The sequence below is a fragment of the Saimiri boliviensis genome, chromosome 12 (assembly GCF_048565385.1).
Source record: "Saimiri boliviensis isolate mSaiBol1 chromosome 12, mSaiBol1.pri, whole genome shotgun sequence".
Classification (NCBI taxonomy): Eukaryota; Metazoa; Chordata; class Mammalia; order Primates; family Cebidae; genus Saimiri; species Saimiri boliviensis.
This window is the reverse complement of record NC_133460.1, coordinates 32,047,559-32,067,706: the sequence shown is the minus strand read 5'-3', so window position 1 is coordinate 32,067,706 and position 20,148 is coordinate 32,047,559. Positions and strand designations below refer to the sequence as shown.

Sequence of the window (20,148 nt, the reverse complement as noted above, 5' to 3'; positions counted from 1 at the left end):
TTACTCAGATAAAGGAATCATAATTAACTAATGCTCCTAGCTAGTTGTGTTCCATATTTGTCACAGCCAAAATGGTAGCAAATGGATTTTAAGAGGAAAAAATGGTATTTGATATACAGGACTCTCTAATGGTGAAAAATAAGATACTACAGAGAGAAAACTAAGTTGTGTTAATTACTTTGACTAAAACTGCCCTAACAGACTAAAACTGCCCTAACTGCCCCCAAATGCAGGGCAGTTTTAGTCAGAGTAATTAATACACAACAATCAAAGTGCGTTTCTTGCTCAAAACACAGTCCAGTGTGAACAACTGTCCTAGGCTGCTGTCCTCCAAGAAGTGACTTGGGGACCCGGGTTCCTGTCATTGTGTGGCTCAACCATGAGTGTTAAGGGAGTGGGAAGGAGTTACAAAATAGGGGGGGCCATATTTCCAGTTCTGCCACAGACTGGCTAATACCCAAGATGAAGTACATGAAAGTTTGTCGTATCTGGCCCAGCCAGCAGTGGAATAAATTAACATATCGTACTGGGATGTGTCTGTAATAGCTTTGAGAAGAAAATGAACATTTGTCTGAGATACTATGAATAATCCCACCTGGAAATACATAGAGATTAAATAAATCACTTTACCAAACCACCAGAGCTTTTTTAAATGGTGGAAATTATACATACTCTACCTGTGCTGCCCATTATCCACATATGGCTGCTTACATCTAAAATAATTAAAATGAAATAATTTTCTCTTTAATTCAGCTCCTCAGTCACATTAACCACGTTTCAACTACTCAGGAGCCACATGTGGCTAGTGGCTGCTGCTTTGAACGTTTCCATTTCTGTCCTAACAGAAAGTTCTGCACAATGCTACTCAGTGCTTTGCTCCTCTCACTCTAGCTTTGCAGGCCCTGCCTCTTCAAACCCAATTCTTGTGCCGTTTCTTATAGAAGAGCACTTGATCCCATCAGCTAATGATGATTTATTCTCTCCTGTATGTTCCCATAACTGTATCTGTACCATTTTATGGCATTTCACCTTATGCTATTATAATATGAATATGCACTGACTTTACTATTGGCCCCATAATATGTCGTGGAGAAAGAATTGTCTGGCCTATTTTTCCATCTCATCCCCCAATGTCCTGCATCTCATAGACACATTATTATTATTCGTAAGTATTTAAAGAGTATTATACCCCTCTCTGCCTTCTTAAACAGAATATAATAATTGGAATTATCACCTTCAGATATAATTTATAGTTCCATTATAAATTAATGGCTCACCCCACATACAATACCGTGGTGCCCCAGAGGTACTGTTGAGGTATGTAAGATTGTTGTGCATGCACAGAATGATTGCTGGATCATTATTAGATTACTCTAATTACTATTTATTGTTTGATTTTTGTCATCTGCCACTTTGGGGTGCTCTTCCTTTTCTGATTGCTGCTTCTAATCATCTTTAAAAATAGACAATTAAAAAATAAATAGTTAAAACTTACAGAAGACATTACAAAACAGCTGAATTTTGCAACATCTATTTTGATTTCTTTTGGAATGTCCTGTTTTCTGCCAACATTCTACTAATTGAAAGTGTTGTACAAGTGAGTTGCCACTAAATTAATGTTTTTTAAAAGAGTGGGATATGGTGATTCACACCTGTAATCCCAGCAGTTTTGGAGGCTGAGGCAGGAGGATCAGCTGAGCCCAGGAGTTTAAGACTAGCATGGGCAACGTAGCAAGACTCTGTCTCTGCAAAATAATTAGCCAGGTGTAGTGGCCCATGCCTATAGGCCTACCTACTTAGGAAGCTGAGGTGCAAGGATCCCTTGAACCTAGGAGTTTGAGGCTACAGTCAGCTATTATCACACCACTGCACTCCAGCCTGGGCAACAGAGCAAGACCCCGGTCTCAAAAAGTAAATTTAAAAAGATACAAGATATGGTTCTTACAATATACTATACAAATGAAAAAGTAAAAGATCACTTCACAGACATTATTCAATATTTTTAAAAGGTGCATACTGCTACTGAGATGAAGTTATATAATTTTTTTAAAATTAGAAATAGTTTTATTTACCAAAAGTTTGAGTGCTTTCACATAGCACAATGCCAGATATGTTAAACTTCTGTAAACCCCTGCATTCAGGGAGTTGATAGCCCAAAGGGTGAGAAACTAAATTACAATACAGAAGTTAAAACACACACACACACACATAAGACAACAGAAAAAAACTGTATATGCTTTGTTCCACATGAGCAAGCATTACAGACTGAGGGCTCGGCCTCTCGTGCTGCAGACCTGTGCAGCCATCTGCCTCCCTGATGTTTCCAGTGGGCCTTTTATTTCTTCCCACCAAACATTCTTCCAGGATTCCCCATCTCAGTAAATGACACCTCTGTCCACCCAGTGGCTCCTGCCAGGAACCTAGTTGGGAGCAATTCTTGACACCTTCCTTGACCTCCTTAGAACCTGTCACCAAGTCCTGCCACCAAAGCTGCCAATTCTACCTCAGAAATACTTCATCTGTCCATAGCACTGTATCACCATGGCCAGCAGCCCTGTCCAGGCCCCCTTTCCTCAGATGACATATTTATAGGTGTCTTTACTCCAGCAGAAAAAGCACTGCCTTTTTGGTTTCCCCTCTCCCCCGCACCAACATATTCTGGCCCTCTTCATTCCTTCACCCTCCACTAATGTCAGGAGTGATTATCGTATTGCACCATTGCACTCCAACCTGGGCAAGAGTGAGACCCTGTCTCAAAAAAAAAAAAAAATCATCATCTTAAAATGTAATCCTGTTCAGTTGTGCCACTGGCTCACACCTTGTAATTGATTTCCATTGTACTTGGGATAAATTCAAAAATCTTTGGAGTAAAAGGCCCTGCCTATGTTTCCAGAAACAGGTGGACTCCCTCTCCTTCGTCATTCTCCCTTCTAGAATGGCCCCCCTGCCCAGCCCCTGGCCTGAGCACCTGCAGCTCACCCTTTCAGTTTCACTTCAGATGTTGCCTTCTCACAGAGGTCCTTCGGTACCACTGCTTCCTTCTCAGACTGACTTAGATCCTTTTAGTCTTTGTATGTATCTATCACGATTATTTATTCAATATCCTTCTTCCCCTCAAGACTGTAAGATCTGTGAGGATGGTACTAAGTCTGTTTTGTTCCCCACTGTGCTTGCACCTGCTGGCCCATGACATCTGCTGCTCACTCTGTAAATATTACTTCACGGGAGGATGTTTATCTCCTGGGATAGAATAATCAGGAAAGTGTTCCTGGGGCTGCTGTGGTTTTCCTGATTCCATCACCTTAAAGGAAAAAAGGCGCATACCGTTTAAACCACTTTAAAGCCTACATTCAGCATTAGGGTAGGCATTGACTGCTATTTAATCATATCACTCTCACCTCATGAAGGTGATACAGCCCCTGCTCATAGTGGTTCAGTGTAGGATTTTTGACTTTGTGATGGGTTTATCAGAGTACTAACTGCATTTTTGACTTACAGTTTTCAACTTAAACCCATCCTAAGCAAAGAAGCATCTGTACTATCATAACAGCACTCTAATTTATTAAAGGCTTTCAGGAAAAAATGTAGATAAGTTTGAAACACTGAGTTTTCCATTGTTTCCTAAAGATAGCTTTATCAGGGTTTTCGAACAAGCATCAGAATGGCAAAGAGGGTAATCTTAAAATTCATGTCTTCCCAGTTGTATTAGCTCAGATTACAATAACAAAATACCATGGACTGCGTGGCTTAAACAACAGAAGTTGCTTTCCTCACAGTTCTGGAGACGGGGAAGCCTCGTAGGGCCAGTTTCTGATGGTGGGTCTCTTCCTGGCTTGTAACCTTCTTGCTGTGTGTGCACAAGGGAGAGAAAGAAAGACAGTGAGCTCTCCGGTGTCTCGTCTCATGAGGACATTAACGCTGTCAGATCAGGGACCCAACCTCATGACTTCATTTAACTTTACTTCTGAAAGGCCCTTTCTCCAAATGCAGTCACACATAGGAATTTGAAAGGGACACATTTTGGTTTATAACACCAGTCAATTCTTACTGATGTAAGAACTTTTTCTATTGGAATTTTAAGGTACAGGATTTCTTATAAAATAGAGATAGTGTAATCTCTATTTTAAAGCACTGATAAGGTTATTTGATGAGGTTATTTGGTGCAGTAGCCAAAACTTAAAAGCATATTAGGAAATATTTCTTTATGCTTTTTTTCCCTTTAGAAAAATTATCTTGTGGAAAAACTAAAATTTTCCTCCTTAATTCTGGCTCTGCCTCTCACTAGCTGTCTGATCTTGGATAAATGCTTAATTCCTCTGTAAAAATAAATATTGGTACCCACCATGTAGAGTTGTTATGAGGATTAGATGTGGTGATAGCCGTAAAGCTCCCAGGATGGAGCCTGACAAACAGGGATCCCACCTTAAAGCTCTATTTGCCCTACTTGGTCGTCCTTTCCAGTATGAGGCAACGTAAAACCAATTTCAAGACTGCTGAAGCAGGTGAACACCCACAGGCTGATGATTTCTCAACTGAATATGATTTCCAAGGAGGTGCAAGTGTCCAGTCTCTGCATTCCGGCATGATTGTTCATGTGCTAGAGTTGCACTTTTTCTTGTTTATTTGAATCTAAACATTAGATAAGTAGATTGTCTGTCTTGGAGTTTAAACACCAAAAACATCCAAATGTCAGAATGTTTCTACACATGCTACTTTTATGAAACATGACATTCTAATACCAGAACAATTGGCTGTTGTATGTGGCAAGGGATAATGCAGCAGCCCTCCAGGCTATGCATGGCTGCTTGTCCCATCATCATCTGGATCATCTCGCACAGTTGCTATGATATTGGGATAACACACAAGTTACAGCGGGTCTTAGTTGTCTTTCTGTTTTGCTGGGCAAATTGCACACGTGTGTGTGTATGTTTATATATACATAGGCATGTATACAAATGAGTATATGTAGATATATATGAGTGTGTGTTTGTATCAGCCCCATTCCTGAATCCACAAAATTGAAAGAAAAACCAAGATACTGAGTCTGGATCATCTTGACTTCAACAGAGTAGCATGTGCTTACCGTTCTGGAAAAAAATGGAGGTAAACAATATTCTCCTGTGTCCCTGTTTCATTGTTAATTGTTCTTTTATTCAGAGAGCCCACCTTACGAATTTGTATTAAGAAACATGCAGTATTCTATACAATGTACATTACTATAGAGGGATTCAGAAGCAGAGCTTTAACTCATAGTACTAGTGCTGCACACTGAAATTCTAATACCGTGGTGGAATGTAGAATTTTTATTGCTTCCAAAATAAGAAAAATAAATGTTATCTTCTTTGGGAACCATATAGATAAGGAATTTGTAAGTTAAAGGGGAGAACCAACATGATACTACAGGTTAAAAATTGTTTGAAAAAACAAATATTGTTTTAACCTCTGCATTGTTGGTGATCATACAGTTAAGTGGATGATTTTGCTTTTGCAGTGCCTGTTATTTTTGTTATACTTACATTGATCCCACTGTGGACTTTTATTTCTACTACTTTTTAACCAAATGAGATTTTTTTTAAAATGCAGATACGTATAATATCTTTATGTATATCTGCCTCAGGCTAATGTTACTTCTGCCATTTTGCACCAGGCCCCCTGGCTTGACATCATACTGTCATATCACGAGAAGCATACTTTAAATTCATTCCAACTTTTGACATAAAGGAGAAAGGAATTTGTGTGAAGGTATGATGAGTTTAAAGAAACATGCCCCATTTTTAGCAGTCTGTTTCCATGGCAACAGAAGCAGCAGCCAACCAGAGAGTTATCAGAGCTCCTGTAAATTTCCAAAGCTGAATGTTGAAACTTTGTCTTCCTGACCTCATGCTGCAGATTATTGCAGGAAACCTACAACGTGTTAGTCTGGAATAATGGCAGTCCTGTTAGCATTTTAGTTTTTCCTTTAATTTTGCATTTTAATTTTTTTTTTTTGAGACAGAGTTTCGCTGTTGTTACCCAGGCTGGAGTGCAATGGCGCGATCTCGGCTCACCGCAACCTCTACCTCCTGGGTTCAGGCAGTTCTCCTGCCTCAGCCTCCTGAGTAGCTGGGATTACAGGCACGTGCCACCATGCCCAGCTAATTTTTTGTATTTTTAGTAGAGACGGGGTTTCACTATGTTGACCGGGATGGTCTCCATCTCTTGACCTCGTGATCCACCTGCCTCGGCCTCCCAAAGTGCTGGGATTACAGGCTTGAGCCACCGCGCCCGGCCTGCTTTTTAATTTCTAAGAGAAGATTGTGGGACTTCCTTACAGGCAAGGATGTTGGTTTACAATTCCAAGGTCTATGCTACCTGCCACTTCCCCTCCTTTTCCAATTCTCTGTACTTAATAAGGATCCAGTAGACTTTCTTATGTTGAAATCAAAGGCAATATTTCCACTTGGTCTAGAGCCTAACTTTTTTCAAACACTAATTTGAGCAATTTTTCAGTTAACTTGGTATTATTGCTCCCTTTTTAATCAGAAAATAGTCATGATATTAAAATTCCTGATCAAAATGCTGTTTGGTCTTTGTAGTTTCTGGAGTTGATATTTATGTGCACACTGTGGAGCCTTGCTTTTGTTTCAGACAGGAAGTGCTAATGGAAGTTTGCTTACTCAGTGCAGATAGCACAGCTTTTACAGAACAAACCACCATTTTATTTCTGCCGTCTTTGCATTCCACTTTTTAAAATTTGTTGAAGAAGAACCTAATTTATAATTGGCAAATTAGCACCCTTGAAATATAACCCAAAATTTGTGATCTTCAGTTACTACTTTTTAATCTTCTGTGAGAGTACTTAAATGTGCTCTCTCTCTCTCTCTCTCTCTCTCTCTCTGTGTGTGTGTGTGTGTGTGTGTGTGTGTGTGTATGATGGTTTCTCACTTCTTTGCCCAAGCTGGAGTACAGTGGTGTGATCTCGGCTCACTGCAACCTCTGCCTCCCAGGTTCAAGCGATCCCCACCCCACCACCTCCTGCCTCAGCTTCCCTAGTAGCTGGGATTTCAAGTGTGTGCCACCACACCTGGCTAATTTTTGTATTTTTAATAGTTGTTTCACCATTTTGGCCAGGCTGGTCTTGAACTCCTGACCTCAAATGATCTGTCTGCCTCAGCCTCTCAAAATGTTGGGATTTCAGGCATAAGCCATTGCGCCCAGCCATGCTTTCCCTTCTTTAATGCAGCTTGCTTTTCACATTAATTGTAAGTGGAGAAATCTACCACTTTTTCATGGCCTTCTTTACTTTTTTTCTCATAGCCTCTCCTTTTTAGTCTTCTTTTACCCTTCAGAACAACATAGTGACATTTTGTATCGTTCCCGCAGTCATCAGCAATTTTAAAATAACCTCAGACTCCAGATTTCCACAATGAAGTGAAACAGTGTTGATTTTGCCTCCATGATAATCACTTGCCCATAGAAAATTATTTTGCTAATTTATTCTTAAATATGACATAGTATTCTCTTTTCTTAGAAAATAGCAACTTGGTTATATGCTGTAAGTATACCATGCAAACTTAAGTAGAACATGTTTCTTAAAACTTCTACATAGGGTAAGCATTGTGGAAGGTGCTAGAAATATAAGGATGAGGTCCAGCAAGGCAAATAGAGGAGAGAGAGAGAGAGAGAGAGAGAGAGAGAGAAAATGCAGTGTGATGAGGAATATATAATGTAGTTCTTATTGTAGTAATCAAATTGTTAAAAGATCAAGTCATCATTAATGGTTAATGGAATTATGGTGGTGATAGGGGCCAGCCAGGAGTGAGTAGGAAATAAGAAATGTGATTATTGAGAAATTAGTATCCTAAAGTCTGTTTCGCTAACTGTTCTTTTTTTTTTTTTAACGATTGAAGTGAAATTCATATAACATAAAAGTGGCTGTTAAAGCAGTTGCTCTCATGCCCCCTTCCCCCCAATCCCTGGCAACCACCAGTCTGCACTCTGTCTCTGAATTTACCCATTTGGGATATTTCATGTAAATAGAGAATCATACAGGCTGGGCGCAGTGGCTCAAGCCTGTAATCCCAGCACTTTGGGAGGCTGAGATGGGTGGATCACGAGGTCAAGAGATCGAGACCATCCTGGTCAACATGGTGAAACCCTGTCTCTACTAAAAATACAAAAAAATCAGCTGGGCATGGTGGTGTGTGCCTGTAATCCCAGCTACTCGGGAGGCTGAGGCAGGAGAATTGCCTGAACCCAGGAGGCGGAGGTTGCGGTGAGCCGAGATTGCGCCATTGCACTCCAGCCTGGGTAACAAGAGCAAAACTCTGTCTCAAAAAAAAAAAAAAAGATAATCATACAATATGTGAGCTTTTTTATCTGGCTTCTTTTCCTTCTAATGTTTTTCAGTTTCATCTACATCATAGTATTTATCAGTACTTAATTTCTTTTTATGATTGAATAGTATTCCATTGTATGGATATGCCACAATTTGTTTATCCATTCATCTGATGATGACATTTGGGCAGTTTCTGCCTTTTGGCTATTGTAAATAGAGTTTCTGTGGACATGTGTGTACATGTATTTGTTTGAGTACCTGTTTCCAAGTCTTATTTCACCTAGTAGTAGAATTGCTGGGTTGCAATTGTTATTAACTAAAATGACACACAGTTTAGCAAAGACTTTAGAAAGAACTGCTAAATGTTCTAGTTTTGTATCTAGTTTTGTATTTTGTGGTCTTTTCCACTGATAAAAATGATACCATTTAGAGCCAGTGAATAACATACCAACCAGTTTCCTGATTTCTCTCCCCTGGCTGTTGCCTTTGCTAGTTTTGGTAATACATAACCATGTTTCTCTTTTCAACTTTCTCTTCACAGTCTATAGTGATTATTCCAAACTTCCTTCACTGGCCTCAAAATTAACTTTCCCTTTACCCATCTTACTTGCAACAGATGACCTTTCTTTCAACTTCTCTGAAAACTTGAAAGGCGTCATCAGGGAACTCCCTAGATGTCCCAGATGAAAGCTATAAAGCTTCCTGCAGCGATAGCCAATCTTCATTGCCTTCCTATTATGATAGAGGCAGTATCTCTTAATAAAAGATGTCTTTGTACATCTGGCCCCTTCCTACTGCTGTCAAGGAACCTGCTATCTCTTGTGCTTTTGTTCATTCACTCATTATTTCTTCTCAGTTCTTTCTTCTCCCCTTCCCTCTCTCTTGCTCTTCATCAGTTACAAATTTGCTCAAGTAGCTTCCAACTTCAAGTTTAACACGCTCAGGGTTTTACTTTCTCTCCTGCTCTTCCTGGGAAGCATCTTTTTTTTTTTTTCTTTTCTTTTCTTTTTGAGACGGAGTCTCCCTTTTTTGGCCAGGCTGGAATGTAGTGCGATCTTGGCTCACTGTAGTCTCCACATCCTGGGTTCAAGTGATTCTCCTACCCCAGCCTACCAAGTAGCTGAGACTACAGGTGCATGCCACTATGCCCAGCTAATTTTTGTATTTTTAATAGAGACGGGGTTTTTCCATGTTGGCCAGGATGGTCTAAATCCCCTGACCTCATGATCCACCTGCCTCGGCCTCCCAAAGTGCTGGGATTACAGGTGTGAGCCACTGCGCCTGGCCAGCAGCATCTTAAAAACACGCTTACACTAACTGCTCTCGTACTCTTGCCTCTCATTCACTCCCGACCCCCTCCAGCCTGACTTACATCCATCACTTTACAAAAGTATCTCCTCCAGGGACTGAAACAGTGACATACTTGATCATGCCCCCTTTAAAAACCTTTGCACTCTCCTGGTTCCTCCGCCTTTTTAAGCACCTTCCTCTGCTTTCCTTTGTTGGATCTTCCTTCCCTATCTGACCTGTAACTGGGCTTCTAATTGTTGGCTTTCTTAAGAGCTTTCTTTTCCTCTCTATTTTTATTCTTTACCTCAGCAAACTCCCATGGCTTCAAATACTACATAAGCAACAACTTCGAAATTCCAGTCTTTGCCAAGATCTCCTGAATCTGGACCCGTGTAGGCAAATGCCATTTTGACATCTCCACTTCCTATTCAAACGTGCCCAAGACTGTATTTCCTAATGGCCAGCATGCATACCTTATCTCAGTAAGTGCTCTACCCGGGTGCTTAAGCCTGAAACCCAGGGTCATCTTTGTGACCTCCTTCTCCAAACTTACCATCCAATCCCTTACCATACCTGTTAATTTTATTCTAAATAAATCTCAAATCTGTTCATTACTTCTCTCAGCCATGATGGAGCTGAAGAAAAAAATAAGTTCTGTGACCAAGGTTTCTATCCTGGAACATCAGAAAAATTCTGTGAAGTTTAAAAATAAATGTTTGGTTTGAAGAGAAAGCTTGCCCTGAGTATTTGACAGCCATGGCCAATATCTCCCCATTGAGTCAGAAACCCAGCTCTCACTAATTCTTTTCATATCTTACAGATCTTTACTGCTTACTAGTTATATATATTAATTTGACATGATATCACCAGTACCCTTAGGTGAGAGGAGGTAATCTTTGTTTCTAAATTTAAACTTACTTTAAAGCTTAATGATGTACATTGTGGGGAAGGGGAGAAATAAAAAGGTACTCTCTTACCTTGTAAGTGGCACTACAGATTGATACAACCATTTGGAAGGCAAAGTGACCCTATGAGAGTTTAAAGTGTGTGTTCCATTATTAGAAACTTAATTTATAGCTGTGTCATCAAAAGATGCCCCCAAAATGAATGGGGATGGATATTCATTATAGCATTATTTGTAATAGCAAAAATCTGGTAACATAAGTATATGAATAATACATCCATATGTTAGATACAGCCATTAAGAAGAAAGAGCTAGATTATGTGATATTCTTCAAGCAAATTACCAAACTATATAAATAGTATTATCCCACACATATACTTCCTTTGCATATTTTATATATAGCCTTGGTGAACAATTCACAAAATATCTTCTGGAGCTATAGAAATCTAACAGTGTTTACCTCTGGGGAGAAGGACTGGAAGTCTGAAGTAGGATGGATTAATTTGCACTCTTCTTTTTAAAAATCTCTCTTTTGTACATGTATACTTTATTTTAACAAATAAATGAAAAATGTATTCTAAAACAAGGATTCTTAAATCAAGATACTAGCAGTACACATCAAGGTCTGTTTGAGTTCCCGGGCTCAGAAGGAAAGTTCATGATGTGACTTTCTCCCCTTTGACTGCAAGATAAACTATTCACAGCAGAGAACTATAAATCTGTGAATCTTTGTGGAATTAAGATTTTTAAAGCCTTATGTTTTATATTTGGAGAAGAAAGTGTTATTTTCACCAAGTGTCTAATGTAATAGTAGCAGCAATAATTAGTAATAGCCACCATCATTTTAAACATTTTATTTTTAAGAGAAAGGAAAAGTAGTTCATCAGTCTTTTGCCCTTTGAGTATAATTGTTTTCAGGTCCTTACCTGATGAAACAAGTACAATTCTACATTTGGCCACTACACTGCTATCTGATGAGACATGGAAACAAGTATTGAATAGAATCCAACTGATGCCTACTGTATCCAAGCTCGAAAGATAATATGAGGAAGTTGGCTTTTCTAAATTGTCTTGTTCTTACAGGATCAGGCCTTCACTTAATACTATTTAAACAACACATAATAAACTTTTGCCAAAGTCCAACCACTTCATTCTCTTAACTACCCTGATGTCTGTTTGAAAAATAAACAACTGGCCGGGTGCGGTGGCTCAAGCCTGTAATCCCAGCACTTTGGGAGGCCGAGGCAGGTGGATCACGAGGTCAAGAGATCGAGACCATCCTGGTCAACATGGTGAAACCCCGTCTCTACTAAAAATGCAAAAAATTAGCTGGGCATGGTGGCACGTGCCTGTAATCCCAGCTACTCAGGAGGCTGAGGCAGGAGAATTGCTTGAACCCAGGAGGCGAAGGTTGCGGTGAGCCGAGATCGTGCCACTGCACTCCAACCTGGGTAACAAGAGTGAAACTCCGTCTCAAAAAAAAAAAAAGAAAAAGAAAAAGAAACAACTGAAACCACGATCTGTTTATTACCTAGTACTGACTTCAGAGTCAATACATAGTCAATTCTAGAGTATTCTTTAGTTTTCCATCTTTGCTTTTGCCAAGATGGTTGATCTAACCCTCACTTGACTACTCCTCAGGGTTTTTTTTTTACTCATGATTCTGAAGTTTGTTCTGTACATTGTCCTATAATTAAATAATATATATTGGAGCTTCTAACTCACAGATAGCTGCCCAGCACCTCTCCTCTCTCCCACCCTCTTTCATACCCCATAACTGAAATCCAGCTATTCAGAAAGAATTTCCAAGACCATGCCTGCCTGCCATTTTTTTTATGCTTCCCAGAAAGTGTCATTTCTGCCTTGTTTTGGTAACATACAGTCCTCAGATGTCCCACTGAAAACTCAAGACCAGAGCCATGCTTTGCCTTGGCTTGCTCAACTCAAACTAAACTGCTTTTTGTTATTAATATGCTACATAAAATATATTTTCCCTTTAGACTGAAAAGGTACAGTAATTACATTATATTAAGATAACATTTCACACGTTGGGAGGCCAAGGCAGGTGGAACACTTGAAGCCAGGAGTTTGAGACCAGCCTGGTCAACATAGCAAAACCTCACCTCTACTAAAAATATAACAGATTAACTGGGCATGGTGGTACACACCTGTAATCCCAGCTACTCAGGAAGCTGAGGCATGAGAATCGCTTGAACCCAGGAGGCAGAGGTTGCAGTGAGCTGAGATGACACCACTGCACTACAGCCTGGGTGACAAAGCAAGACTCTGTCTCAAAAAACAACAACAACAAAAAATTCAACATTCTACTTATAGAAACAAAAGAGAAAAGATGCATCTTAGTTCAAAAAGCATGTGAAATTTTTGAATTAGGGTTATAAGTATCATGTGAAAGAAGTTGTTGTATTTGAAAGGCTGGGTTTTGTTTGTTTGAGACAGGGATCTTGCTCTATTGCCCAGGCAGGGGTGCAGTGGTACAATCATAGCTCACTGTATAGCCTCAAACTCCTGGACTCAAGTAATCCTCCTACCTCAGAGCCACCAAAGTAGCTGGAACTACAGGTGTGTGCTACCATGCCAGCTATTTTTTTTTTTTTTTGGTAGAGACTGGGTCTTACTATGGTTGCCCAGGGTGGTCTAAAATTCCTGGTGTCAAGCCATCCTCCCTTTTCAGCCTCCCAAACACTGGGATTACAGGCATGAACTACCACATTTGGCCTTACAGTATTTTTATATTGGAAACTAATTTTAAAATTTTGTTCTAAAAGTACTGTAAACCATTTAAGAAGCAGGGGAAAGGAACTAAAAGAAGATACTTTTTTTTTTTTAATGGAAAACCTGCTAGACAAATTCTAAAAGAGCTGTAACACTTAAGATACTTAATATCTAAACTACCATATTGCTGGGAGTGACATTTTCAGTTTATCATTGGATATGCTGTCTTTCATTTTTTTTGGAAATGGTATTAAAATCAAATTTTTACTTTTCTTGCATAAAAGTAGAGCAAATTCAAAACACCTCATTGACATAATACTGTTTTTATCTGTTGTGATAAGGAATAGGTACTAAGTAAAAATTTCAAAATTATATGCATTTTTCTCCTTATTGTAATAGGAAATGGTCAATATTAGCCCTAAGAGATAAAGGTAATAAACCAATAATTAAATTTTTTTCTCTAAATGAAATGGATAGCCATCTGTATCCACATTCTCATATGTCTACTACAGTTGCAAAAGACAATAGTTCAGACATAAGGAACTTAGTCTCATTACTTTATGGCCATGCTTTATGTAGATTACATTGAAATAGTCTTCTTTTTAAGAATTCAAATTAAGGGAATAATTGGACATGAGGAATTCACTTTAAACACAGAAATTCCACCACAGCATTATTTATAGTTTAAAAAATTGGAAACAACCTAAGTGATAAACAAGGACTATCTAGTAAACTATGCCATGTCCACCTACCAGAATATTTTATTTAGCCACTAAAATAAAAAGAGTATTTATCATTGTAGTTACAGAGTGATCAGAATATGTAGAAGCAGAGAACCAAAATTTATGCTGAGAAAAAAGACAGAGACGACATATGGTAACTCTGGTTGTGTCTCTCTGGATGATGATATTATTGGTGATTTTCTTTTTTAGTTCAGTTTTTTTTTTTTTTTTTTTTTGAAACAGAGTTTTGTAATTTGTTGCCCAGGCTGGAAGCTGGAGTGCAATGGCGCGATCTTGGCTCACTGTAACCACTGCCTCCTGGATTCAAGTGATTCTCCTGCCTCAGCCTCCTGAGTCACTGGGATTACAGGCATGCATCACCACGCCTGGCTAATTTTGTATTTTTAGTAGGGACAGGGTTTCACCATGTTGGTCAGGCTGGTCTTGAACTCCTGACCTCAGGTGATCCACCCGCCTCAGCTTCCTAAAGTGCTGGGATTACAGGCATGAGCCACCATGCCTGGCCCTTTTTTAGTTTTTTTATCCTACTGTTTTCTATATTTTGTGTAATGAACATACTTGACTCATCATGTGTGAAAATATTTTTTTTTAATAAAAATGCCTGGGACCCAGGCTAGTTAGGAAAGCTAGAATGCATGCCATAAATAAATGGATTTATAACCTCATCTCTCTCCATCCATGAGGTTGCTTTGCCTGCCTCTTGTGGGCTCTGTCATCTGGAAATATACAGCTGTTGCAGAATTCTCACCTTGGGGTAATATTTTGCACAGAGAATACAATGCTACCTGTATGAGATATGTTTTTTTTATAACTGCCTCCTTTTTTGATAAAATCAAACAGGTTTACACCCTGTTTTAAACCATGATTTTAAACCTCAGGACTTCTTAGGACCATGTGTTAGATTGTTTCATCTTTACCTTTTTCAAAAATAATGTTCTTTGAAAATGTTCAAATGTGAGCAATTGTAACCTGAAGTCCATTTCTCTTTATTATGTCCTTTGTTTCTGAAAGGTTGTACACACTCAGTTTTGAACTGTTTATTCACCTGAGGATTCTATATTTTGTACATATATCCTTTTTTTGCATGCAGTTAATTGCAAGATGGCCATGGAAGTCGCTGAATGTGACTCAACTTAGAAGAGGATGAAGGCTATGATGTCAACCCAGTAGTGCAGTTCATCCACTCAACAAGGCACCAGGGGAGAATGCTCTAGGGTACAGTTTTGACACATGAGGCCATTGCCAGACTGCCTCTGCTACTCGAAAGCAGTACCAGGCCAGTGCCTAGTCTTTGGTTGCAGCTACAGATAGGAAATCTTGTCAACACAAGCACAGTGTGTCAGGCAACTGTGCAAGGCTGAGTGACATTCAGTGGTCTAAGCCTTTTTTCCCTCCATGCAGATATAAACACAGAGGGTGAGTGTGGAGGCTGAAAAGGAAGAAAGTCTCCAAACTTAGTCCCAGGGAAACTTGATAAAGCATTTCTGATCCCACAACTGTGAATGCCACTCTGATCATTAAAAGATTGTAGTAGTCCTCTGTTTTCAGAGTCCCTTTCCCCTTCCTTAGTCCTGGATAAGCACCAGCACATTCTGCCTTACTCCTGTGTTGTATGACAATTAAGCTGTCTATATCATTCAAGCCATGGTCTTCCTGGCCTTAGATGGTCTCCATCTAAGGTGCAGATATCTGCTGTCACTTAATTTTGTTACTGATTTGATAAACAGAAGTTCTGAAAGGAAGTTTGATATTTTCTAAAATTATGAGTCTGTACCTATATGATTAGTACTTTTTATGAGTAGTAGTTGCTTTCAGAATAGGCTTTGTCAAGTTGTGAATGACTGGTTTTAGTTGACATCAACAAATAATACATAATTTATCACAAAATACGTAATATATGTGGAGGGTGGATCACTTAAGGTCAGGAGTTCAGCCTGGCCAATATGGTGAAACACCATCTCTACTAAAACATACAAAAATTAGCCGGGTATGGTAGTGCATGCCTATAGGCCCAACTACTCGGGAGCCTAAGGCAGGAGAATCACTTAACCTCAGGAGGCAGAGGTTGCAGTGAGCTGAGATTACACCATTGCACTGCAGCCTGGGTGACAGAGCGAGACTACCTCTCCAAAAATAATAATAATAATAATAAATATATATATGTATAAAATATATAATGTATTATATAATTGTGTGTTTTGAGACAGAATTTCTTTCTATTGCCCAGGCTGGAATGCAGTGGCACGATCTCGGCTCACTGGTTTCAAATGATTCTTCTGCCGCAGCCTTCAGAATATCTGTGAATACAGGCACCTGCCCTTTGTCTGGCTAGTTTTTGAATTTTTAATAGAGACGGGTTTCACCGTGTTGGCCAGGCTGGTCTCGAACTTTGGACCTCAAGTGATCTGCCCATCTTGTTCCGGCCTCCCAAACTGTAATTGTGTTTTAATACTAACCCAAAGTAGCAATGTACCTGATCTCTCGATAGGGCATAGTGCTTCATATTCAATATAATATGTCCAGTACTGTCCATCTACGGGTGCAGATAAAAGCCAAAAAAAAATTGGTAATCTTCAGACTTAACAAAATGGCTAGTTACTTGCAGTTCTGTCTCCCCTTCCATTCGTGTTCTTCCTAATGTCTCTGCTTTAAAAAGATCCATTCACAGCTACTGCTCTTTCCTACAGATTTGTACCCCATACAGTACCCAGACACCTAACAGATATGCTCTAAATGAATATGCCTGGGGGAGGCTGATGGCCACAGCTGCTTTGAATAATACTTGTAGTGGGAGGTTCTTGCTTCTTGGGAAAGTTGTATAGGCAATGATGAGAGTTTTAATTGGGGAAATTATTCTCCTACCCTCAAGCAGTATAAGTACGGTTGTTTGATTGCTTGTTTGGCCACATAGAAAAGGAGATAGAAAACACAAATTGTTTGTGGGGGTTGTTTTAATAATTGGTAATTAGTGTTTATTATATTGTGACTATGTGGCCTTTGTCTCTGGTTCCTGACAGAACTCCTAAAGTTCTCCTGAATGTCCTGAGTAATAGGAACATTGTTTGTTATACATTTGGTCTTATTTCCCAGTTCCTAAGAGCTTCTAAGATACTTGGACTCTCCAGAGTGGTGAGAGTGGTTTTTATATGCTACTGAGGTGACAGTTAATTGAAGGCCTTTAGGGAGCTTTCGGATAGGGACTGATGACCAGAAAGACCAAGGCATGACCAGAGGAAAGGTGGTGTACCTCGATAGGTGGCAGAAGCTCTGTACCCCTTCTCCCATGCCATGCCCTGTATGTGTCTTCCATTTGGCTGTCCCCGAGTTGTTATCTTTTATAATAAACTACTAATAGTAGGTAAAGTGCCTTCCTGAGTTCTGTGAGCTATTCTAGAAAATTATCAAACCTGGGAAGGGGATTATGGGAACCCCCTAACTTTATAACCCATTGGTCAAAAGTCTGGGGGCTTGGACTAACAATTGGCATCTGAAGTGAGGGCAGTCTCTTGGGATGGAGCATTTTAACTTGTAGGATCTGATACTAACTCCAGCTACATAGTGTCAGAATTTAATCATTGGACAGCCAGTTGGCATCCAGAGTTGGAGAATTGGTTGGTATGAGGGAAAAGCCCACACATCTGGTGTCAGAAGTGTTGGAAGTAGAAACAGATCAGAGTGACATACATCCATGTTGTGTGTTACCCTCATAGTAGCAGGTACCTCTGTTTTCATGTTAGCTTGAAAGTGTGATTTCTGGTCATAGACAATACAGCTGACAAGACTGCTCTCTTGGTAAATGAAGGCACCTGAGATGACCAGTGTACAATCAGGGGATGCTTCCAAGACTAACCAGCTGTTGTCATCACTGTTGGTTTGCAAATCAAGTTGTTGCAAATGTATGCATCATTCGAAGTTGCCATTCACCCAAAAAATGTATTGTGTCTGATAGAGCTGTGTCACAGATGTGTGGGGATTTTGTTTTGTTTTTTGTTTTAATCCATACAGAGGGCCATTGTTTTCATTACTCTCTTTTCTACTCTTTTGAGGATTCCCCTTGGAGGAAAGGAAAGATATTCCTTCTAGAGATTCTCCAACAGACATAGACCATCATGTTCCAGAAGTATCAACCTTTGAACTGGAGAACTGTTCTAACCATTTTGTACTTTCAGTTGTCTTTTTCTTGAGATTCTGCTTCTGGAATATGACTGTCTTAAATACAGACAAGCATTTACTTTAGCATTCCTAAAAGAATGTTAGAGTATGCAGGTCTCTGGATGCTGTAAGATGCACAGGTCAGCTCCTTGGTTATTTTGTTCCTAGTACAGTGGGAATATAGCTATCCTCAATCAACTTAGGGAAAAGATCTTCGTGTTAGAGCACAATTGATATAAAGTATTACAGAACATCTTAATGTCAGGAATGTGCATATTTTTAGGAAATTTTATTTCTTTTGCTTTATGTAGCAGAATCTTGTCAGTTGTTTCCATTTTAAGTAGGGTATCAATGAAGCTTTGTTATCCTATGGCCTCAAACCAAACAAAAACTGAAACCTATTTCTGTACCTAATAGATGATGAGATTCATATCTAACAATGATAAAATATTTTTAAAAGCCACGTTACAGCTTAGATTCTTTCTGAAGTTTACCTAAGACTGCTCTGCTCTGCAGTTAGCACAAGACCAACTGAAAAACAAGGGATGGGGTCCATGTGTCTGTGTGTGCAGGCCTTGAGGTTTTATTATTGCAAGGAGGAGACACCATGTGCATTGCATTTGAGCCTCTCATTCCAGCCATCACGACTCACCAGAAAATTCTGTCTTCTCAGTGTGGTGATTCCTCAAGATTCTAGAAATAGAAATACCATTTGACCCAGCAATCCCAGTACTGGGTATATACCCAAAGGATTAAATCATTCTGTTATAAAGTCAGATGTACACATATGTTTATTGCAGCACTGTTCACAATAGCAAAGACTTGGAACCAACGCAAATGCCCATCAATGATAGACTGGATAAAGAAAATGTGGCATATATACACCATGGACTACTATGCAACCATAAAAAAGGATGAGTTCATGACCTTTGCAGGGACATGGATAAAGCTGGAAACCATCATTCTCAGCAAACTGACACAAAAACAGAAAACCAAACACTGCATGTTCTCACTCATAAGTGGGTGTTGACCATTGAGAACACATGGACACAGGGAGGGGAACATTACATACTGGGGCCTGTTGGGGGTCGAGGGGTGGCTAGGGGAGGGATAGCATCAGGAAAAATACATAATATAGATGACAGGGTGATGGATGCAGCAAACCATTATGGCACATTTATACCTATGTAACATACCTGCATGTTCTGCACATGTACCCCAGGACTTAAAGTATAATTAAAAAGAAAAAAAAAATTCTGTCTTCACTTCCCACCATTTAAGAAACACACATAGGTAATTTTTTTTTTTAAGCATATTAAAAACCCTTAAGCAACCTCTTCATTCTAATCTTGGTTTTCATCCATGGTTTGAAACAAAAATCAAAATGGCAAGTTAAAATCACAATGGAAACTTGGTTTGAATGTAAAACAAAGCAAGAAAAATATTTTTCAGAGTCACCTCCTGTATTCCCTTTATTTTGAAATAGTCTCATTTTCCAGATAAAACCAGGTAGATGCTTATAAAAGGAATCTGCTTGAGAAATCTAGGAAGAAAATTAATTTTGATTAAATTTGGCAAACTGGATGCCTGCATTTCATGATGTATATCTTGTTCTCTGCCAGTTCTAATAATTTACTCTTTTATTAAAGTAATAAGGTGTCAATTGATTTGTGAATTTCTTAGAACTTATAGAATGAGATGTTATTATGTTTGTGCAAAGAGTACTAAACTTTCAGTTCCTAATTTAGAAATTTCCCTGTGGGTCATTAGGAGTATCTCATAGGTCTAATTTTTATTATGCAAACAGCCTTCATTAAAGCTATTTATAGTCAGTCTTTCCTTAGAATACATTTTTGCTGTAAATTTGCTTTAAAAAAATTAAGGTGTGTCAAAGAATTTCACATCTTTTTTTCTATGAATTAGAATTATTAGCAAATCTGAATATATAAGCCAACTATTTTTATTATCTTGAGTACTATGAATGTTTTAAACAAGAAATACATAGCTTT

The 20,148-nt window shown here is 39.1% G+C and overlaps 1 protein-coding gene, 1 non-coding gene and 1 pseudogene across 9 annotated transcripts in view; 2 read left to right on the top strand and 1 right to left on the bottom strand.

Moving 5' to 3' along the window:
- The window catches only part of MRTFB (myocardin related transcription factor B), a 335,374-nt gene that overhangs the window by 252,884 nt on the left and 62,342 nt on the right, over positions 1-20,148 (top strand). The gene's annotated exons all lie outside the window — the stretch shown is intronic.
- On the top strand, positions 2,173-19,193 carry LOC141580685 (uncharacterized; annotated as a pseudogene).
- Positions 13,338-13,401, bottom strand: LOC120367460 (U7 small nuclear RNA). Its single transcript, XR_005581843.1, has one exon. It is a non-coding gene; the product is annotated as a U7 small nuclear RNA (small nuclear RNA).